At 46.3% G+C, this 13,536-nt stretch overlaps 1 protein-coding gene across 1 annotated transcript in view; it reads left to right on the top strand.

Annotated features, from left to right (window-relative positions):
* The window catches only part of meis1b (Meis homeobox 1 b), an 81,086-nt gene that overhangs the window by 22,933 nt on the left and 44,617 nt on the right, over window positions 1-13,536 (top strand). The window lies entirely within an intron of this gene.

The raw sequence follows: 13,536 nt of genomic DNA on the forward strand, positions 1-13,536 counted from the left end.
CTTGTGTTCTTGCTGTGGGAAGCAGAATGGTGACGAATTCCAAATTTGCGCCCCTTATTTTGTTGTTTCCAATTCAGCTCCAAATTACCTTGACCACCCCCCCCCCCCCCACACACACACACACACATTGAACATGAAATCCCTGCTTCTTCATCGTGGCCTGTACAGGTTCACAGGGAATCACAGCGACACATCTCTGACGCGTCACAGCGCATTACATCTGGCCGATAAAACAACCTTAAACTCTCGCTGCTCCTTCTGTCTTACCATTTCTCTCGCAGCTGACTCCTTCTCCTCCCCCCTCCTCCCTCCTCCCCCTCCCTTGAAAGGGAGCTGAGCTGAGAGCCCAGGAGGCCTCTGATCAGATAGATGTTAACTTTTCAGGGAAACCCCTGATAGCAGGCTGGAGAATTCACCTCTGACAGTGAAACGACCCGATGAGCTTCCCTGCTGTTTATGTGGGAAGTAACAGAGAGTATGAATTGTATAAGTAGACATATATGTGAAAGAGACATACTGTAGTTTAGGCATTTGTGAGGGGAAAGAGAGAAAAAGGATGGGGGAGGGAGGAGGAGAGCAAAGAAACGGGGTATTAGCACTTTGTTCAGTGGAGAAGCATTGTTTGGCCCCTTGGCACACACACACACATGCACACACACAAATAAGCAACACACACATGCACCGAGCTGTAACGTTTATTTAAGCTTTTGATAAAGAGATTAGCCCATCATCCTACGCTCTTAAGCTAGCCGAGGGGGTCCGTGTTCAGGAAATCCTGGCTTTCCTGACACGCGGGCTTATTGGGGGAACCTGGCTCAAGCAGCACTTATATGATATTAATACGAATCCTCGTGGTCAGATTAACATGGCTGGGTGTGAAAATGGGAGTCTGGTCAGATTTCAGGTAACGGGGAGAAGAGAGACAGAAAGTTAGTGAGAGAGAGAGAGATGGAGGCAGAAGGAGGAGGCGGGGAAGTCGTGCCAGCTGGGCTGTTTTTTTCTTTATTATTAGCCCTATCAGAGTGGTTGGAGTCCAGCTTAAAGCTACAAACAGCGGAGTGCTAATTTTAGCCTCCAAAGAGGATAAGGATAAATAGCTTGCTGCCAGTTTGCCATATGGTCCTGTGCCGATTATATTGTGTCAGGAATATTTCCACCCCCACCCAAACATACACATATGCACACTCACATATCTGTTGTTTCAGCATCAACAAGGCTGGGGGATCTCAGCACGGTAATGTGATAGAGGGGTTCATTTGCACAGCGTCCACCACAAAGTTGTTTCTACGCAGACAGGTCTCACCGAATGGCCTATGAGTGACACAGCAGTTTGTAGGAGACAGAGTTGAACAAACACAGGACTTTCAATCAGGAGACTGCAGCCCGTGTCCCAAAGTAGTGTTGAATCATTTTGAAGTTACGTGAGTGAAGTTTGGGACGTGTTTTTATGATGTTTACGTATGTAAGCCTAAAATATGTTATCATGACATGCAGAATGTCCTTAAAATGTCAAGCTATTAACAGGCCTTCTGGAGAGAAAGGCACAGAATACATTTTATTTTATACAGTTAATATCTTTATAAGAATACTGTAAAGTTGTTGTTGTGGGCAAGGCGGCCTCAACCAGGCAGCCTTTTTTTTACGATGGCTTCCAGCTGCAAGGTAGCGAATGGCCTCCTCTGTAATCTCCTGCAACTTGGTTTATATTCTCACTTGTAAATGTGAGCCCCGTAGAAGAATAAAAAATGAGTCTCTCTCCATCAACACACATGCATATGTTCACATGTAAATGCAACACACACTCACACAGCCACTCTCCATTATTCTTTCGCTCCCTCTCCCTCAAATTGAAATAATTCAATTTATGGACACAGTTCCAGACCTCCCTGGCTAAGACCATTATGCATGGAGCCCCCCCCACCCCTTTTCTAACAAAAGAACAGGAGAATTTACCAGCCGGCTCTCCAAACGACACCCACACAAAGCCAATTTCATGCCAGGAAAACACCAGCAGTAGCGCCATTTTTGGTCAAAACCAGCATCCCTATGGAATTTATTTTTATTTTTTGCATATGGGTCAATGCTACCTACATTATTTGTGGGGGGGTGGGCTTTCTTTTATAACCCCCCATTTTTAGGCATGCAACTCCCATTGCGTCTAACACTCACACCTGGACCTTATACAGGTGTTTAAGAGTGAAAGTGTATATTGAAACCTCAACCCTGTCTCCTACAAACCTACGCTGCACTCTTACTTCACGATGCTGCGTTGTTGAGTGGAAGCATCATTTTGGTGGTGAGGTGGTTCTGAGCCCCAGTAACCGGGCATGCAGGGGGTTGGAGGTAAAGGGTGGATTTAATGTGTGTCGACTGGGTCCGAGCTTGACCCAGCGCTAACCCAGACCAAACCCCCGAGGCCCCCCCTCCCTCCCTTTGGTCCTTTTGAAACCGATGCCTGCTATAGGGATTTAACTGAGAGATAAAGACCTCAGCGAGCTCTCCTCAGAGTTCAGCGAGGAGAGAGGGAAGAGAGGGCCAGATAACAAATACCTGTAGGTAAACATGAGAGCAGCAGGGTGGGCCGGAGGGCAGCGTTGGCGTTTACTTTGTGTGTTTGCAGAGCAGCACAAGGCATGCCACTTGCCGTGCACACACACTCATGAGCACACACATTTGGATGTAACCCGAGCATCCCTCCATGCTCCGAGCCAGTGAAACTCAAAGAGATGAGCAGGGACCGGGGGCCTGAGATTCTTACTGGTGATAACCTTTGGAGCAAAGTGGCAGTGTTAAACACACACACACACACACACACAGACACACACATATATATATATGGTACACACTAGCTCCCGGGTCTTTGTTCCACTCTCTTTAGGCAGAGAGGTCATACTTTTACAGGAAGTCACCCCCAGAGAGGGCTGCCTCCTTCAGGAAGTGACTCGGTGGGACTGTGCGGCCGAGAGCGTCGGCGTCCACGGGGGGCATATCACTCCCGTCCACATGGGCCCATCCATGCTCCACAGGAAATAGGCCTTGCTGTAAACCCCACTCACTTCCTCTTCCTCTCTTTCGAAAGCCTTATCGTGGCTGCTGCGTATGGGGAGGCTGATAGGACTACAAATCCCCCACATCCCCACAACACCACATCCTGTGCCTATCAAGGACACATTGAGTAGGAGGAGGACGTGGAGACGCAGCATTAGAATCTATAAGGTGAATTTAATACTTCAACATGGGAAACAGATATGAAAAGCTTTAGGAATGAGTGTGTAACACTCTCCATGTCCCTCTTTACTAATTCAAAATCAGTCCTAAAATGCAAATGCAACGACCAAAAGGATTAAAATGGAGTAGGTTGTTGCTCTGATAATGACTTATCCTGTTTTCCTAACCTGAGCGTGTGGGTGCAGACCATATAATATTCCTTCATAGTAGTAAAACCTTCAGTTATTCCAAAAAAAACCTCACTGGAAGCTAATGCCCTATTATTAGCCTGTGCCACCGCAGGGTTAGCGTGCCTGTATTATCTAACTCCTGCAGTTTGGCTGCCGCTGATAGTTTAGCATGAGTGGGAAAAGCCGCGTGTATTAAAAGCGTTTATCAGCGTCTGCGTCATTCAGATAGTCGGAAAAATGCACACATGCAGAGGGAGAGCTACGCAAGCTAGCACTGACGAATAAACAAGGGGCGTAATGGAGCTATACACCCCAAACATGAAGGGATGATTACAGACATACAGGAACTGAAATGATACATTCCCATTTCATTTTAGCTCATTAAACCGATGACTTTGATGGATTGGATGAAGTTAGTGCTGCAAGATATAATTTCGGAAAAGACACATTTGAAAGGATTTCTTCATTTTATTTTATGAAAAAGTGACTACAGAACAGGTGACGACATGTATCACAAACTGTCAGAAGTGAAACAGAAAAAAATAAACAAAACAAACATGTACGTGTATATATATATATTCATACATTGATGTGTGTCTTATGTACAGGATGTGTATTTAGGTGTTGATATGTCTTCTGCTACCATCTACCCTCAGTCACCTATAATCACACACACACACACACACACACACACACACACACACACACACACACACACACACACACACACATACACTTTTGGCTTTTGACTCGTTGATTGTATTTTTTGTGTGTTTTGTTTTGATTCGATGTATTTTGAGTAAAGTCATGTTGCCTTTGTGTTTAGAAAGAAGTTTATTAAAGAGCTTCCATAAGTAAATCTTGTTTCCTTGCAATGAAAGTTGATATTTTGATTGGATGCTAGTTGTCAGAATGTGTTGTAGGTCCACAACAAAGTTTAAATGGGATGTTTTGCCTTTAGTTTAGTTGAAGCTTCTTGTTCTTTGTTGCATGTCTACATTGAAGGACTTTTGAACGCCCTTCAGCACATCAGCTGACTTTTGGAAAGGGCCGCCGTGCCATTGTGCTGTTAAGTGCTCTCAGCTTTTGTTATAGTCCTTGTCCTCACTGCCATCCCTTCCCCCCTTCACCCTCTTCTTCCATAGTCCATTTGACTCTCTCCCTCCCTCCCTCCCTCCCTCCCTCCCTCCCTCTCTGTGCTGAGTTTGACCGAAGCTTGGTGAGTCGAAGGTGTCAAAAGCCTTCTGAGAGGCAGCGAAACAATTGAGAAAGTAGCAAAAGAGGCGCAATTGCAGGAATCTTACCATTATAAATGTGTGTATGTGTGTGTGTGTGTGTGAGGACTCCCCTTCACTGAGGCGAAGAATCTGTGGGCCCACCTCACAAGTGTTCTCGTTTGAACCGAGCATGGCCTTCTATCTTCAGGTTAGGAAAAAAAGAAAACGGCAACACAAAGGCGAGTGGGGGGAAAAATCAATAGTTACACAGCAAAAGTGCTCAACATGAAAGGGTGAATTCTTCGCCCTACACTTTCATTTTAGCTCGCGCCGTCTGTCTCCCCCTCTCTCTCTCGCCCTTATTCTTTCTCTCTCTCGACTGATGGGAATAAAAGGCGCTCGCTGTGTGTTTCCGTGCGCGGAGGCATACTGTAGTTTAATGTCGTGTCGGTTCCCGGCGCCCGAGGCGGTTTCCGGCGTGTCAGGCAGCCCGTGGTGATGACCCTTTACGGGGAAAATGGCACAGAGAGAGCAGTCACATTTACACTGACATTTTTGCCATCACCTATGGCTATGTCAGCAGGCCTGACCCCCCCCCCACCCCGCCCCCGCACTCCCTCTCTCCCAGCCAACAGTGGCCTCAGCCACAACACACAGAAGAACAGGAAGGTTTTCACAGAGAAAATCAGCATTAAGATCTGATAGTCAATTGTTTTTTTTTTTACAAAAGGTACACAAAATGATATAAAACCGACACATATACCGGTATCCAAATGCAGCCTAAACTTTTGGATCGAATATTAGTATGCAATACAATTTATCAGCTAATTGATGCTACACAGGAACAACAACAACAACAACAACATGTCTCACTAGCTACTGCACACGTGCAAACTAGTACTACACACCTGTGGTTAAACTCTCTAGTTTGTCCCTGATAATACAACAACAACAAATCCCTGTTGAAATCAGCAGGTGGTTAGCTAGTCAACATTAGCTGTTAGCTGTTAGTAGCCGATGGGTAGCACAGTCCAGCTCAGCTAACGGAGCTAACAGCTAACAGAGCTAACAGCTAACAGAGCTAACAGCTAACGGAGCTAACAGCTAACATTGAAAGAGTTACATATATTGAATATATTTGATGTGTTCAAATGTAAACTTAAAGTTTGAGAAGTTGTTTGAAGGAAGATGATTAACTGGTTTGATTTATCACACTGATGTCTGACTGGTTCTCTGTATCGGCCAATACGCCAGTTCAGATGGTTTGGTGTCAGGAAGGTAAAACATGGTATTGGAAGAACTTTCACAATTACCCATAACCTAATGAGTCTTTTGTTGCTTCTCCTTAACTGAAATATATTCACTTTCCAATGATGTAACAGAAAAGCAGTACATTGAAATTGCATTTTTTTTTTTTTGTTGTTGTGGATTGACTCATTGACTTCAGTGCACAATGTCACCTGCACGCATGTTAAATGTAAACCATGCACTAATGTACACTTACATTTAATATGAGAACAACAATACAGTTCAACCACCCTGGCAAACTCAAATCTCCCCGACCTGAAAGCTTTTAATTTAGCATGACTAGGATAACTGCCCTGTGTGTTTTTCTGTCCATTTGTTGTTAGTTAAACACATTCCCTGTCTCTGGCTTTTTTTCCTCCTGATCTTTATCCTCATCAGATCAGCGCAAATGAAATAATTGCTCCAAACTTGGCTCGGATTCTCACAACAAGAAGTCTCCAGTGTGCTTTAATCACAAATAACCCTTGTAAATGACTCACCAGTTACTGCCATTATTGAATCTGTCAGCGCTGATCCACAAAACTGTCATCATTCAAAGGAACCTGCTTTGTTATTGCAAAGCACCCATTATTTACTGTAATTACTGCAATGGAATTGTCTTTGATTACAGGAAGCAATTACTTAGCTTTCCCTTGCCTGTTTACCTGGCAAGCCTCATTCTTTTTATTCCTTTTGTACTAATGACAACTTTTTCTGTACACCTAATCTATTTATTCGTTATATTGTTTGTGTACGTTCGACGGGATCAATCCGTGCTTCGGAGCGATGTGTCCAAATATGTGGGCTGAAGTTTTGGAGCAAAGATCTGAAAATAGTGTCTCTCTGGCAAAGGCAGGACGTGTAGTCTAGACTGGCCATATTGTTTTGTCGACAGCGCATGTCATTATCTGCAGAGTAGTAGAGGGGATTTCTCTCTGTCTCTCCTCCTCCTCTGCGGGAATAAAAGGGAGGCCAAACAGCATTGGTCACAGAGAGTGTTTTGTATTGAAGTAAGTGTGTATGCGTGTGTATGTGTGTGTGTGTGTGTGTTGGTCTCAGAATTATTGGAAAGTTACCTCGAGGATGATCCAAAGAAATGGGTGCACGTGAGCGTGCTCAAGTTTCTGTCTGTTTTTAGTGCACGTGAAAGGAAAGGCGCTTTTTTGAAAAATGTGCCCCTACTTGGGAATTGTGTTGCGAGGAATTCCTGCATGTTTAGAATATTTGGAGGTGGGAGGGGCCTCCAGAGCCGTGCAAAGGGAACCCCCCACTGCCTGCAGCCCCCCCCCCCACTCCATCCCCCTCCCCAAGTCTGGAGCTTATGAATGGCCTGAATACAATAAACGCCACTTTTTTCTTCTCGCCCTCCCTCTTGTGAGCCCTTCTTTACCTCTCTGAGGATTTCTGGGAATGTAATGTATGTGTGTGAGTGTGTGTGTGTGTGTGTGTGTGTGTGTGTGTGTGTGTGTGTGTGTGTGTGCGTGCGTGCACCACGGAGACTTAGAGTGAGAAGGAGAGCACTTTAGTGAGCGTACATCACCATCCGCGTGTGCGCTTTATGTATCATGTTTTGTGTTGCCATGGATTTCTCGCCTGCCAGTATGAGATGTGCGAGTGTCCCATGTGGAACGGGACGGCGGGTCCCTGAGGCCTGGGCCTTGCCTGGGCAGCCAACCCAGGGTCATGTGGGCTTTCTAGGGTGTGAAACTCTAGGAGTGGCCCATGAGAGATCAGCTCCAGGTCACTAGCACTCACAGTGAAAGACACACACACTCTCTCTCTCTCTCTCTCTCTCTTGCAACAAATAGCCCATAGAATAAATGCACTGTCATGAAGTCAAAAGCCTCCACTCCTTCCCCCTCCTGAGTCCATCCACGGACTATAAAACCTTGCAAAAACATCTCACAGTAAAACGTTAAGCCATCTGTGAATGATTCCTCACACAGGATCCCACTCATGACATCTGGCACAAAGCTAATATTCATAACCCTTATTCCTTCAACTCAGCAGTGCCTCTATGAAGAAAAAAAATTATTAGAAAGCTAAATGTCATTATTCTTTGCTGCGGCGCTGGAAGCGACGTCTCTGACAAGATCGCTGCTCGCAGATGACTGACTGGTGAATCCACGGCGGTTAATTTGCCAGGCAGCAGAAAAATGGCTGACACCTCGGAATGGCACGTGTGCCCCGCGCAAGGGAGGGAGGGGTGGTGGGGGGCAGGTAGTACCAATCTCTGTCTTATGCTGAGAGATGGTTCATAATCAGATCATAACGGATTAGCCTAGATACCGCTTGATAATGTCAGGGTATGCCTTGAGACAGAGGGATGTAGAGGAGTGATGGAGACACAGAGAAGCATCATTAGCGCTCGCTCGCTGAAGGCTGAGGATATCCAACAAGGTTGAACGTCGTCACCTCAATTACTGAACCACATTTAATTAGTGTAATATCATTTACCACTATAGTGAAGGAAAAACTTCAAAGCTGCGGTGAAGAAAGATGTACAATACATTGTCTTGCACGCCCGTCGCTGCACAAGCACCCTCCACCCCGAGCCCACACTCCAGCAGACGGAGAGCAAAGTAATGAAGTAGGAAGGCGAGGAAGGAAACATGAAGTGGCAGAAATAAAATCCATCCAAGCTGAATGAGCATGAAAGTCCATGCCTGTTTAGCTAACGCTAACGAAGGAAGTGACAATGCACGACGAAAAGCTAACCTAGTTTTTTTTTTTCATGTCATTATCTGTTTGCTCGCTGTGTGCGTGTGTGTGTTTGTGTGAGTGTGTATTTTTTGTATACAGCGTGTGAGGGGACTGATAAAATATTCCTTCCCTTGGTTGGCCCCGGGGCATTTCAACTGCCCCTGGCTCCTTCCAGTCACTGGCCTGCTCCCTAATTGCCACACACACACACACACACACACACACACACACACACACACGACACTGGGAGCTTCTGTGGCTGGAAACACACATGCATAAAGAAAGACAGCGATAGACGCACACATACAGACCGATGCACATCCATGCATGCATGCATTCCTCGCACACGGACATGCACCCCCACCATCCTGCATTGATTCACTCCCCCCACCCGCCCCCCCCTCCCAGCCCCTCCTCTAACTAGTTGCAAAGATGTTGTCATGGCCGATCAGTGGGCCAGGCCCAGAGTTGTGCCTGTGGCTTCTCCTCGTGGGGAGACTGGAGCTCGCTAGCCTAGCCGGCCCGTGCTGTATGTGTGCAGCTCAGGGTTACAGCCTGCCGATGCCCTTAATGAGCCTGGCAGCCTGTGTGGAGAGAGAGACGGGCTGCTTCCCTAGCTGCCTGGCTAGCTTTCTGACTGACAAGGCTGCTTTATGACTGGCTGACTGACTTTATAGACTGACTGGCTTACTGGCTGAATAGATGGTTTACTGGTTGACTGAGTGGACCGAGGGCGTATTGGCTGAACGGAGGGCTGACTGTGACGTCACGGACGCCACGTTGACACTTCAGCCGATACATTTGAAGTCGCAGCGTACACGTCGAGACGTTTTCCGCCCGTCCGAGCATACTAATGAGCCGCACTGAAACCGAGTGCAAAAGTGTTTAAGCGTGGTCTGTTGAGATGCTCGAGCCAACGTGGAAAACAGAAGTCAAGCTTCTCTTGTTCTCCCGCAGCCGCGTCGCCTCAAAATCACTTCCCACAACGAAACTGCATCGTGGATTACGTTTCCAGGGAAGCGTATTTTCTCGTGGATCACGTTCTCTTTCTGTTTCCAAACGAGTCTGCAGAAGTCCATGTAGTGAGGAGGCCTGGTTTGTAGACCCAGGGCTTCTACCGGGAGACTGATGTTGTGACCCGGTATAACCAAGTAGTTTTGTTGCCTGGAAACGTAACGGAGAGTTCAGTTGAGTTGGTATGGGAACATCATTTACGTAGGATTTTGACAGTGATATGTCTGAGAACATAGATGTTTATATGATTAGCATTCTTAAGAGGTGTACATATTTTTTAAAAATACACTTCACCAGGAAACTAAAATATGTCCAGTGATAATAATATAAAAGATGCTGTAATTGCCTTAAAATGCTACACATGGCATGTTTTCAAATGTGTGCATACATCGGAAGATCTTTCAGCTTCATGGGTAAAAAACAAAGAAAAAGATCCGCATTACATTGGCCTGGCTGACTGTCCTGCGTCTGATTTTTTCCAATTGATTAACTCCAGTGAGCTACACAGCGTCTCCTATTCATTATTTTCTCCTCCTTCATCGCTTCCTTCAGCAGAGTTGTTTCATTCTCCCTTTTCCTCCCTCTTTTCTTACCCCTCCATCACCATCTCTCACATCTCTCGCTTTCTTTCCCTTTTCCCCTTCATCTCTCTCTCTCTCTCTCTCTCTCTAGCTGAGGTAACACCATTGACATTTCCTCAACATGGCTGCCAGACACAGCTTCAACACCTTTACTCCTTCACCCTTCCTCACCCCCCCACCCCCTCCCACTCTTCCCTCCTCTGCTCGCCGGAGTTAAAGCCAAAGCAGAAATTAGCCCCAGACCTCGCAGAGGTGATTGGTATCAAATTGCAGTGAAAATGGAAATGCCAATAACATTGACGGCCCTTCCCCAGCCCTCCTCCTCCCTTCCCTTTCCCGTCCTCGGTAGAGCAAGTGTCTACAGGTCAGACTTACTTGGAAGTGTTGGGAAGGGAGACTGGGAGGGGTTGAGGTTTCCCTCTCTGGCTCGGGGGCTCGGGTTATGCATGACTGAAATGATCAACCTTTGGCGAAAATCTGTTTCTGTTTCCTCGTTGCCAACAACACAGGACTTCGGACCACGAGACCTCATATCCCAGAGAGCTGTTGTGATTATACATTAATACAGATAAATATGGCTGATATAGTGCCGTCTGGTATTGTATTGTGATAGTGTCTGGTGCCGTGGCGGCCTAAAGGTTAGAATGCAGACTTGGGACTGGAAGGTTACCGGTTTGACTACCAGACTGGAAACAGCCTTGAGAGATGCAGCCAACACACACGGACTCGTGCACTCTCTCGTGACACTTTTCACTCGGCATCGACACTTTTATGACTTATTCTTATTCCCCTTTGTGTTTCCCACTCCACCTCGTTTCTCACGATATCTCACCTCTCCTCTTCTCGTTCGCCCTCTCCCACTTGCTGGCTTTGCATGCATACTCACTGGCTCGCTCACTCGTTCCCTCCCTCACTCTGAGCTGGTACTCCGGCCGCTTGCTTCTGTTTTCCCAACTCACATGGGACGAGCCCCTAGGTTTGTTATTGTAGGCTTTGCTGAACATGAGCCGGTCTTTACAACGGATTGAAAGCATTTGCTTCCAATGAAAATCTGGTCTTAGATTACAGGGCCTGGGCTCGGCTCGCCCCTCTCCTCCACCCGGCAGAGAGATGCAGAGAGGAAGAGAGAGAGAGAGAGAGAGAGAGAGACAGAGAGAGTGAGGGGAGGGCGTTCTTTAGCCGCGAAACAGGAGTCAGAAAAAAGCCGCTTGTTAAGCTCAGGCTGCGTTCGTGCCGGCTAATGATGTAATGTGAGTGTGTTTTCAGACAGCGAGGTCCAGGAACTGGGAGCACATTAGCTCCAGTGTGTCTATGTGTGTCTCGCTGAAACGGTTCGTCGATTAATGGATCAGTAACACAACAACAATTATTGATTCATTGTTTAAGTTGCTTATGAAGATGAAATGTCAAAGATCCACTAGTTCCTGATGTCAGATGTAATGATTATTTCTCTGTTTTACATCCTTGGAAGCTAAATATCTCTAGTTTATGTCACCTCAGGCTCTTTTTCTGAATATTCTATATTCTAGAATATATAATTGACTGATCAGAAAAATAATCAACACATTATCCAGTGACTTCCACTAAAGTGACAGAGGTGAGCAACTTGATCTTATTGAATTCTGCATCCAACGTTTGGCCTGTCGGTGGTGTTACAGCAGCTTTACATAATAATCATCAAGCAGTCCATCTTCATATATATTTTCTACAGAACAGTGCTTTAGCGTTATTTGTCCAAATCCTTCCACGTGCATGCATACTTGGCCAACGAAGGTGATTCTGATCCTGCATTATTGATGTGCGGCAGCATGGTGTTTGCATCAGAATCTCTGAAAATCAAGCCCTTGTTTTATGCCTCCCTCCCCCCACCCGCCATGGCGTCACCTCCGCTTCCACAGGAGGTTCATTAAAAAGCCTTCAATATGTGTGCATATGTATCTCCTTCTGCCAGAACAGTCGGCGAGAGGGAGAGAGCGAGCGGGAGAGAGTGAGCGCTAGCCAAGAGTGTTGTTTCGTATGGATCGTTGAGAGCCCCTCTCTCTCCTAATGGTGTATATAATTCAGGTGCCCTCCAGGCATGCTTTCAGGAATTCTTTTGCCCGAGGTAATGGGGAGCAAAGGCCTGGGTTTTAGGCCCTTGATTATTCCATTGATGTGGCAGGCTGGAAAAAAGTCATCTCCAACCGGATTAGCGCCAACATCCCCATTAATTATCGATGAATCGGGGGCTTAGGGTTTAGCTAGGTGCTGGGTGTCGCCCTCTGCAAGTTAGCGGAGCGCGGCTCACGCTCAAATGCAGTTATCTACTCCCGTCGCAGTGAATAGACCTAGGAGCTTTAGAAGTGCTTTGTGTGTAATCAATAAATAACTGGATCCAATTCTGTGCACTGCTTCAGCTGTTTTTTTTTTGTTTTCTTTTTTTCTTCTTCTTTTCCTTCCCCTCACTTCCAGGACAAAAGTCAGTTATCAGCTGCTGAAATTTCCAGCAGTGAGGATGCCACTTGTTTACCTCGCCTCATGTTTTTTTTATGGCTTTCATTGAGTTTGGCTCACATTTCTGCTTTTTTTTTTTTTGAATAATGATAATAACAATTAGGCTTTTCACAGCCACAGATTGGGAAGCGCCTCGTTCTCTCCACTGGGGCGGTATAGAATGGGTACAGTAATTGGGTAGTTTTTGAATATGTGCGTGTGTGTGTGTGTGTGTGTGTGTGTGTGTGTGTTCATGTTGTTGAGTGTGAATGCAGAGAAAAGACCCATGGAGCGCCGTCCTTTCACTTTTTCCCCGCAGCGCTCAAACCCTCTAAGCTGTCTCAGCGTTCCCCTTAGGTGAGGTTAACTGGCCTTAATAGAGCCTTATCGAAGCCCTACAGGTTGCTGTAAGCAGCCATGACGCCATTGTTATGAAAAGCAGCTAGCTTTGTTAGCGCTGTTTGTGCCCCTGACTTCCCCCCTTTTCCCCACCTTTTTTCCCTTTTATTTTCCGCCTCCCCCCCCTCCTCACAACCTCCCCCTTTTGTAGTGCCGTGTTCGTCTTTCCACCTCAGGTAAAATGGCAGAATATGCCGGGGCGACGCTTCAATAAGTATTTTCCCCTCAGGATAATAAAGACTAAATCTCTCTGTCATTTTCAATTCTGCGCAGGCTTGGATGGGAGAGTGGGGAAATGCGACCTTACAAGTCCTTTGTGCTCCCCTTCTCCCTCTCGCTTTTTCCTCTCTCGCGGAAAGATGCGAGCGCTCGCTGTGTTTTCAAGCGGCGGGGGGAGAGAAATGAAAGGCAGGGTTATTTATAAATGTATTAAAAATGAATGCATTTATGAGGTGCTGTTTTCCA

This window comes from Eutrigla gurnardus (assembly GCF_963514095.1).
Source record: "Eutrigla gurnardus genome assembly, chromosome: 11".
Taxonomy (NCBI): Eukaryota; Metazoa; Chordata; class Actinopteri; order Perciformes; family Triglidae; genus Eutrigla; species Eutrigla gurnardus.